This window comes from Amblyomma mixtum, chromosome 2 (assembly GCF_055824585.1).
Source record: "Amblyomma mixtum isolate Tamu chromosome 2, ASM5582458v1, whole genome shotgun sequence".
NCBI lineage: Eukaryota > Metazoa > Arthropoda > Arachnida > Ixodida > Ixodidae > Amblyomma > Amblyomma mixtum.
In genome coordinates, this window is record NC_143013.1 from 96980610 (window position 1) to 96989883 (window position 9274).

Here is a 9274-nt window from a genome sequence, read left to right on the forward strand (position 1 = left end):
GCAACGCGACCACCTTCGATGGCTGGAGCCCGGTCCCGCCGCAACGGAAGAAGTAACGCCGTCGGTGAAAACGAGACCCTTACGGCGGAACTCGGGGGTGGGTCGGGGCAGGCCACGTCTTAGCCGGCCGGCCGGGTGCTGAGCTTCTTCTGAGGCGCCCGTGTTCTGCGGGTCGCGAGGGCTCGAGCAGCGCGGCCGCGAGGGAGTGTAGTAGTAGTGAAAACATTTATTTTTTTTTTTCAAAAGGAAGAGTTAGGGAGTAGGGGGATGGGGATAGATAGATGTGGAGCTTCAGTGGTCGACCCTAGTCCAGGATCCCGTTGGCCTCCGCCGCTGCCTTGGCCCTCGTCACCAGCATAAGCTGTGTGCTCGGGTCGGAGTCAGCCAGGAGGGCCTCCCACTGCTCTAGACTAGGGCTATTTACCTTTGGTAGTAAAGGGCTTTTTTCGCAGCCCCAGGTGGCGTGGTACGTTGTGGCGTAGCCCCCACACCACACGCACTCTTTCGCGTATCTGTTCGGCCACATTTTGTGATACATGGCTCTGCTTGGGTAGGTGTCTGTTTGTAGTCGTCTGAGCGTGGTGGCCTGCTCTCTGTCGAGGATATCCGCCGGAGCCGAGTACTTCTTGCGCGCTCCCAACAACGCCTTCATTGCCTCCCCGTAAGATTCTGGCGTGCTGAAGGGTTCGACCGGCAAACCCGCCCTCCGGTTCGTGAACCCTCGGACAACGGTGTCTGCCATGAGATTTCCCTCAACCCCAGTGTCAGGGACCCAAATGATGGTGTGTTGAATGCTTGTGTTGTTTGATCCATGTCTGTGTTGTTTTTGTTCGAAGAGGATACTCGCGGCTTTTCGGCCGATCCTTCCATCTCTGTATGCCCTTGCTGCAGCCTGAGAATCCGTGGCTATCCAGTAACCCAGTCCCTGCCGATTGGCTTCAGTCAGGGCTAGAGCTATGGCGATCTCTTCCGCTGCTTGTGTTGTCCTTGTGCGCACTGATGCACCAGTAACTATATTCCCATTGGCGTTCACTACTGCTACCGCCCTAGCGTTTTCCTTCGTTCTGTACTTGGACGCGTCAACATACAGAACCATCTGTTTTTTCTTTAGGAACCTGTCCAACTCCAATGATCTCGCCGCCCGTCTTCCTTCGTGGTTCTTGGGGTCCATGTTTCTGGGCACTGGTTTAACCAAGAAAGTGCTCCTAATTTGGCTGTCAATGTCTGTCTTGTCTTCGCCCTCGTCTTCTGCCGGGTATCCTAGCTTGACCAGTAGTGCGCGGCCAGCGGCTGTTCTTTTAAGTCTTTCCATTTGAAATCTGAGCATGGTTTCGCTGTGCTCCTCATACGTGCCGTACACCCCCATGTTCATCAGCTTCTCTGTCGAGGCGCAGGTCATGACGCCTAAAGCTTGCTTATACGCCCTTCTGATGCATGTTTCCATTTTGTTCTTTTCCCCTTTGTTAGGTTGTAGGTACGGAAGCGCGTACGTCATCCTCGGTATGATGAGCGCAGAAGTGATCCGTAACGCATCTCGCTCCTTCACCCCTTTTCTCTTGTTCGTAATCCGGCTTAACATCCTGCATATCTGTTTCGTGGAGTGTTCCAAGAGCTGGATGGTATGGTCCCGTTTGCCTTTCTCCTGCAGCCACATTCCCAAGATGCGAAGCTTATTTGTCCTCCTTACGGGTTGTCCATCTATCTCTAATTCTATCGTTCCCCTGTCCTCTTTATTTTTGTGAAGTCTAATAAATTCTGATTTTTCTGGGGAGCACTGCATGCCGCTAAAGAAAGCAAATTGACCGATCTCATCCGCCGCTCTTTGCAATATTTCTTGCTTGTTTCCCGTCGATCCTTTTGTCGTCCACACTGTGATGTCGTCCGCATAAACTGAATGTTCGACATCTTTGATGTTTTTCAGTCTCCTAGTCATTCCAATCATTGCTATGTTAAAGAGCAAAGGTGAGATGATGGATCCTTGTGGCGTCCCTCTGCTTGGCGTCGTCTTCTTTTCTGACCTAATGTTGTTGATGCCGATCGTTGCTGTTCTGTTAGACAGGAAGGCCTTTACGTATGCGAAGATCATCTCCCCACAGTTTGTTGCCGAGAGTTCTGTGAGAATGGCATTGTGGCCGATGTTGTCGAAGGCCCCCTTGAGGTCTACGGCCAAGATTACGCCTTCTCGAGTGCCCGATATTTGTTTTAGTACCGTGTCTCTTAACTGGAGCATCACGTCTTGCGTGGAGAGCCCCGTTCTGAACCCGAACATGGTATCCGGAAACAGACCGTTGTCCTCCATGTAAATGCTCAGTCTAGTCTTGACCACTTTCTCGTATAGTTTACCGAGGCATGAAGTTAGGGAAATGGGCCTAAGGTTCTCCAAACTGGGTGTTTTCCCTGGTTTAGGTATCACGATAATCTCAGCGTGTTTCCACTCCGCCGGGACCGTGCCCCTTTCCCAGTGCTCGTTGATTAGTCCAGTCAGGCTTTCGATTTGGTCATCACTGAGGTTTCTGATCATTGCATTTGTTACTTGATCTTTTCCCGGTGTTGTGTTCCTTGTGAATGACCTGGCAGCCGCGTATACCTCGTAGTCTTTTATCGGTTCATCCAGCTTCGAGTTCCTCGTCCCTGAATATACCATGGTGCAGGGTGGCACCTGCGTGCTTCCGACGTACCTGGACCAAAGAAAATCTGTAATCTGGGCGTCCGTTCCCTGAAAATTGTGCGTGATACGTTCTATCGTTTTGCTGTTTTCTCTTTTCGATTTTGTCGGGTCTATGAGGTGCCTGAGCAGCGCCCATGTTTTAGCGCTACCCAAGTTGCCGTTTAGTTCATTGCAAATTTGGTGCCAATTATCTCTAAGTAAGTTTGCAGTGTGGTCTTCTATCTCCTTATTGATTTGAGCTATTCTGAGTCTCAATTTCCTGTTATGTTTTTGTTTCTTCCATCTTTTCGTCAGCCCCCTACGAGCCTCCCAAAGATGTAGCAATCGTTTATCCGCACGTGGAAATTCATCGGTGACCTCTAGCTCCGTAGTATTGTCTCTGTGGACCTCCCGTAGTCGTTTGGTCCACTTTTCGATGTCCGTTATCGCAGTTCTTCTGGCTTCATTCTTCAACTGTTCACGGAATTTTTTCCAATCTGTGATTTTTGTCTTTCTCTGGATTGTGCTGAACCTTGTAAGTTTAATTTGAGTTTGAATTACGTAGTGGTCACTTCCGAACTGCTCCCCGGTGTTAGACCATTCGTAGTCTAGGATATTTCCTATGATGGTCAAATCAGGGCTAGTGTCTCTTGAAACGCTGTTTCCGACCCTAGTAGGGTATCTGCTATCGGTAACGATTTCCAGCCCGTGCGTGTCCACTCCATCTAGGATGGTTTTTCCTTTCTTTGTATTCATCTTGTAGCCCCACTCTTTGTGCGGAGCATTGAAATCTCCTACAATCACAAGGTGGTTTTGTTTTACCAGGCCGATCACCGCTCTAATGATTTCTCTGAAGTCATGTCTCTTCTTGCGCGGTGGTGAATATATGTTAAGTACGAATAGGCTCTTCTCCCCGCGCTTCTTAGGTATTACCTCTATTAAAAGGTGTTCTATATCTTCTTCTGGTGTCGTGTGCTTGTGCGTAGTGACCCCCTTCTGACATAAAATTGCCACTTTTTTAAATCTTTCATCTACTATGGTGTCGTAGCCGACTATCTTCGGCGAAGTGTTAGTTTCTTGCAGCGCTATTTCTTCTGCGTTAGCCATGATGTGACACTACTGCTGCGCCGCGAAGATCTTCGCGCTTTCGTTTAGGTCGACCTGTTCCGGTGCTCTCTTGTTTTGTCTCCTGAACAGTTCTGCCAATCTCTGATCGGTCGCGTTCAGTCTGCTCATGATTTGTTCCAGCGTCGTCAAGACTGTTTTCTGTTGCTCCTGTATTTGGTGTAGTGGTATAGTAGCATCTATTTCTTCCCTTACTTGCGGTTGTACGGCTGCTGGCCCCTGCGTGCTTGTTTTCGTCGTGGGCGATTGTACTCCGTGTACTTTTCCTCGGTTTGTATCATTTTCTTCTCTTTGTTGTCGCTGTTCTATAAACGAGAGCCTCCTTTTTAGTCGTTCATTTTCCTCTCTAAGTTCCCTGTTTGTTTTTTCTAGAGCTTCGAATCTAGCCTGTATCGAATAGTCTAGAGCAGTGGGATAGACTGGAGACTCGCTCCCAGACTGACTCACTTTCTTGGACTGCTTGGTCTTCTGTTTAGATGCGGAAGCGCCATGAGCATTCCCTCGAGCCCAGGCGTTGTCGCCACCGTGGTCGGTGGTTCTCGCGTCTGCTAACCCCGGAAAGTCTCCCTCTTTGAAGAACGGCGTTCGGCTTCTGCTGCCGCCGCGCCTGTTCCGAGACGCAGATCTTGAAGATCCGTTCTTTTCTTTCGTTTCGGCTTCCTCGCTGTCGAACCACCGCGGCCTGTGGCCACCGTGGTAACTGCTTTCTTTTTTCTTGCCTTGCTGGTTCTGCTGGCCTTTTCGCTTGAGACGTCTCTTACATCCTATATCGCCCGTGGCGTGAGCTTCGCCGCACCACTCACACTTGGGCTCCCCACACTCGTGTCCGTCGACGTTGGCACGTTTGCATCTAAGACACTGCGGAATGGGTTCTGGTTCCGGGCAGACGTCTGATCGGTGCCCCTGCAGGTGGCATCTGAAGCACACCTGCTTCGTAGGTTGGTAAGGGTAAACTCTGTACAGTCCTCCCATCACTGCGACTGTCTTGGGCAACCTCGGTCCGTCGAACGCGATGAGCGCTGACTCTGACTTCCCGAGCATTCTTGCGTAGACTGCACGAATTCCCGGCGTTGCTACTTGGATGTGGTTCATTAGGACTTCTTGCGTGGTGCCGGCCATCACGCCATGCACCACACCCCGGACAGTTCCCTCCGCCGTGGAGCAGTAGGCATTGAACTCGAATTGTTTGTCTCCGAGGCACAACTTCCTCGTCTTTTGCAGTGCTTCTGCCTTCGCGCCATCTGGCGTCCGGACTATTATTATGTTTGAGATGGCTTTCACCGCGACAAGCATGTCGCCGATGTATACCAGGTTGCATTCCTTCACCAGGGCTTGTATGTAATCGCTGGGCTTGAAATCTCCCACTCTTAGGTTGTGGCTCTTCGGTCGGAATACGATTTTGTATCCTCCTTTCGGGAGCTGTACGAAATCTCGCCTGTTACCAGGGAGTGTCTTCAGTTGGTTGTTTGCAGCGGACGCCGGTGGCGCGTTCGGGACCATGGCGTTCGGTCCCGGCGTCCCAGGTTTCTGCTGCTGTGGCTCGCTCGTTCCCACTGGAGTCTTGTTTGCCTCCGAAGGTGTACTTGCCTGACCGGTAGCTTTCCTATCCTTCTGGGCTCTGCGCTCCACTAATTCCTTCATCACTCGCCACGGGGTCTCGTTGACTGGGTAGACTCTTGGTTGTTCTTGCGGTCCCCTCGTAGCTCCAGCGTTGTTGGTGCTTGCAAGCTCCATGGCTTGGGGCTGGTCCGTACCCGGGTTATTTTCAATAACCGGGGCCGTAATATGTGCCGCAGTCGATGCTGATGCCATGCCGCCGTCGAGGCTGCTCAGCCCCGGTAGGGCCAGCGAAGCCCATGCGTCTCCTGCTTCGGCCACGGCCGACGCTACGTCGGCGTTAGGTGTAGCGTGGCTCTCGCCGCCTCAAGATTTCAATGTCCCGTAAGTGGAAAAATATTCTACTCACAGAGATAAAATTGGTGTCCAGATGGTCCTCGTAACTTCACGGAACACATCCAATGAACACTTTGCATTAAACTGGGGTTTTCCGGTCAAGAACACTGACGATTCACGGAGCCCATGCAGAGCACGTCCGCGTTCCCGCGCAGTTGGGTGTCAACCGGGCGTGTTCCTCTTCTTCCTTTACCGCCATATCCTTCTCTCGCGTGAGCTGGCAACGCGTAGACGTACCTCATTTGTTCTGACTCCAGGGGTCCTGATTCGAGGAACTACTGACCTGCGCTCGTCGTATATCGTATAAATAGAAGCTCCCCGTTCTCCGAGAGGGATTTTTTTTATTGCGAAAGCAATACTACTCGCACTTTCAAGCCTTCGCGTGACCCAACCGCAGTTACGTTTGACCTTTAGCGGAGTGAATATGGGCGACCAACTCGCTCCTTCAGATAACCCGGCTGCAGTTACGACGCGCCGCGCACCTGTGGCGCTACTGCCGCAGTGACGTCATACCAGCTGTAGATTATGGGCGGATTAAGGATTAGTTCAGCTTGCGCTTTGAGCTTGTCTAGCGTACTTTTACGTAGCAGTACTTTTACTTTACTTTTACGTAGCAGTACTTTTTTAGTAGTGTTACGTAGTAGTAGTAGTAGTAGTAGTAGTACTTTTACGTACTTTTAGCATAGCAGTGACGTCATACCAGCTGTAGATTATGGGCGGATTATGGATTAGTTCAGCTTGCGCTTTGAGCTTGTCTAGCGTACTTTTGTTTTTCCCTTTTCTTTCCCTTTTTGTTTTTCCCTTTTTGTTTTTCCCAGCCCACTCGGGTCTGGTTGGAAAGGCCGCCCACAGGCTCGCCCGCTCCTCTTTACTCCGGGAAGCCGTGGACACCTCATACGAATTCAGCACTAAAGAGGAAACCAATACCTTTAATAGCATCACAGACATTCAGAAAAAGAACAAAAGGATCTATCCTCCTCCGGATAGATCGCTTAGCTCGGCTGAGGCCTATGACTGGAGAAGACTCCAAGCTAGAAACTTCGCATCCCCGCTCTGGAGAAGCTGGACAGGAGGTGACACGAGGGAGGATGCGGAGGTGTGCGAGTTCTGCGGGCATACCGCTACACTCGAACACATACTATGGAGATGCCCCAGTGCCCCAGGATATGGCAGAATCAATAATGCAGAGGAATGGGAGACCATACTCAGAAGTGCCGACCTTAGCATACAACGATACGCTACCCGCCTGGCAGCAGAAGCTGCGCGACTATATCGTTGCTAGTCTTCCAGCTGCGACGCTGCCCCTCCCCGGACGCCTGCGTGCGGACCCGGAGGGGCACGGGTCTTCTTCTGGCGGAAATAAAGTTTCTTCACTCACTCACTTATGGGCGACCAGCTCGCTCCTTGAGGGAGCCCGGCTGCAGTTACGGTGTGTGTTTGCCGCGCTACTGCCCCTGTGACGTCATACCAGCTGTAGATTATGTTTTCTTTCTCTCAGTCGCAACAACATCAAAAACAAAATATAAAAAAAATTACCGAAGACGCTTTCAGTCGTCGCCCAGCGGCGGCCGGTAGCCACGCGTCACCTGCAGACGCGGCGCACTGCGTTCCAAGACGCTTTCAGTCGTCGCGCCGCGGCGGCCGGTAGCCACGCGTGACCTGTAGACGCAGCGCACTGCGTTCCTTCAGTTGGAGGCGCTCCGCTTTTGCTTTCGCAACTTACCAGGCTTAACCAAAGCTAGGCCCCCGCCAATTCTTTTTTTAGATCCGAGCAGTAAGCTCTTCTGTAAAAATATGTGGTATGGTCTCTAGTGTGCGTACACTGTCGAGGCCACTTATAACGAACCCGACGGTCGCCCAGATGGCTTTCAGTGTATCCGAGGTTCGTAGCAAGTAGACTTCTCATGTTAAAGCCAAAAATACAATGTCGGACAGTGTAAGTCCTTTATGCGCGTCTGCTTATTCGGACTAGACCCCATTACGGCGCTTTGCAAGCTCTCCAGTGCAGTCACGTGCTTCTCGCCGATACCTTGCTACCAACAAGCTTGTTTAAGCGCGTGATATACAACTAATCGTGGTGGAAGAGCCCGCGATAGCAGGTGGTAAGTCGGCTTCCTCGTCGTCGTCGTTTTCGCCTGATTCCGATGTCGGCGTCATCATCCGCTCCAAGTCATAGGTCGGGCCAGCTGCGCATCGACGACACGTTGCCACAAATGCACATACGTCCGATAAACGCTGTCTTACGCAGCAACTCTTGATTCACATCGCAGTCAGTTGCATTCACGGGATCTTTTAATTCCACGGCGGGAGAAGAGTAATAATTAGAACTGGGATGCCGCGGCACCTGGTCGGTCGCTTGATATCAGTATATACGCTGGTGACGCCCCGCAAACAGGGCACCTTGAGCACGTGAATTGTGCCAGTGTCAAGTGGCTGGTCTTCCTCGTCGCGTTCTGTGGCAGACGGGCGTGGTCGCTCGCCGCACTGAGGGAACGCCGCAGGTGGTGCGCCGTGTCGAGTACGAGAAGGATCTTCCTATTTTTTTTCGCCATGTCATAGTCGAACTCAGAAAGCCACACAGCGAACAAGTCACCTGTCACCACCATGACCCCTCAAACCTATGCCTAGTCGAACACTCGGCGAATAACAAAGAAAAAAAAAAAGTCCTGCATCATTCAGGCGTTTGTGCTGTGCACGTAGCTTACCAGAACGTAACTTCCTAAGCACTGCTCATTGCGAGTCTTCCCGATGAGAAACGGCGATCACCGGTCGGTGCAGTTCATAATCGCGCACAGACTGAGTCGCTTGGAATGGTTGGGGGAATCACAGAAAGCCGCTACGCGAAGCTTGGTTCACTTTCCATCAGAGCTAGGAGTACTCTTTCACGGCATGATAAACGTGGCGCTCACCCTTCTCAGTCGAGAATGGTCGTCATTGCGAATGGTCTAACGCCCTTTGAGTGACCACTGCGTCTTGGCCGCTACACTAAAAAGCAATCGATCCCACATAGAGCAAGGCGAAGCTACGCTAACAAATTAGGAGAGATTAAGACTTCGCCCCCTCGGAGACTGAAGATATCGAACAGTGGACCAAATACATCGGCCTCAAGGAGGCCCTCCAAAATTTGGATGATGTTCCTGCCATTCATCCCTATGACATTCACTTCTGCGCAGCCCACGAGGGGATGAAGATGGCGCGAACAAAAAATCACCCGCCGCCTCAGGAAGAGCATCGCAGAAATTAGCTAACAAGCCGAGGACTACGTGTGACACCTTTCGAAAACCAATCAAGTGTGACTTGCTCTTGGTAAAGTTCGGCATACATTGCACCTGGAGCTTACTCCGATGATTACTCGAACCTAGTAAAGACTAAGGAGAGCAGAAACGCAACCTAAAACGGGCCTTGCACGGTTTCAAGGCTCGGGCGAAGACCTCATAGCCGTCCTCAGGAACCGATATTTCTGCACGCGCAATCCCAATGTCCCACTTCTCGGATACACAAGAGGAGAAAATGCTGGCATGTGGCGATATTTTACGTTCGAAGAAGTAC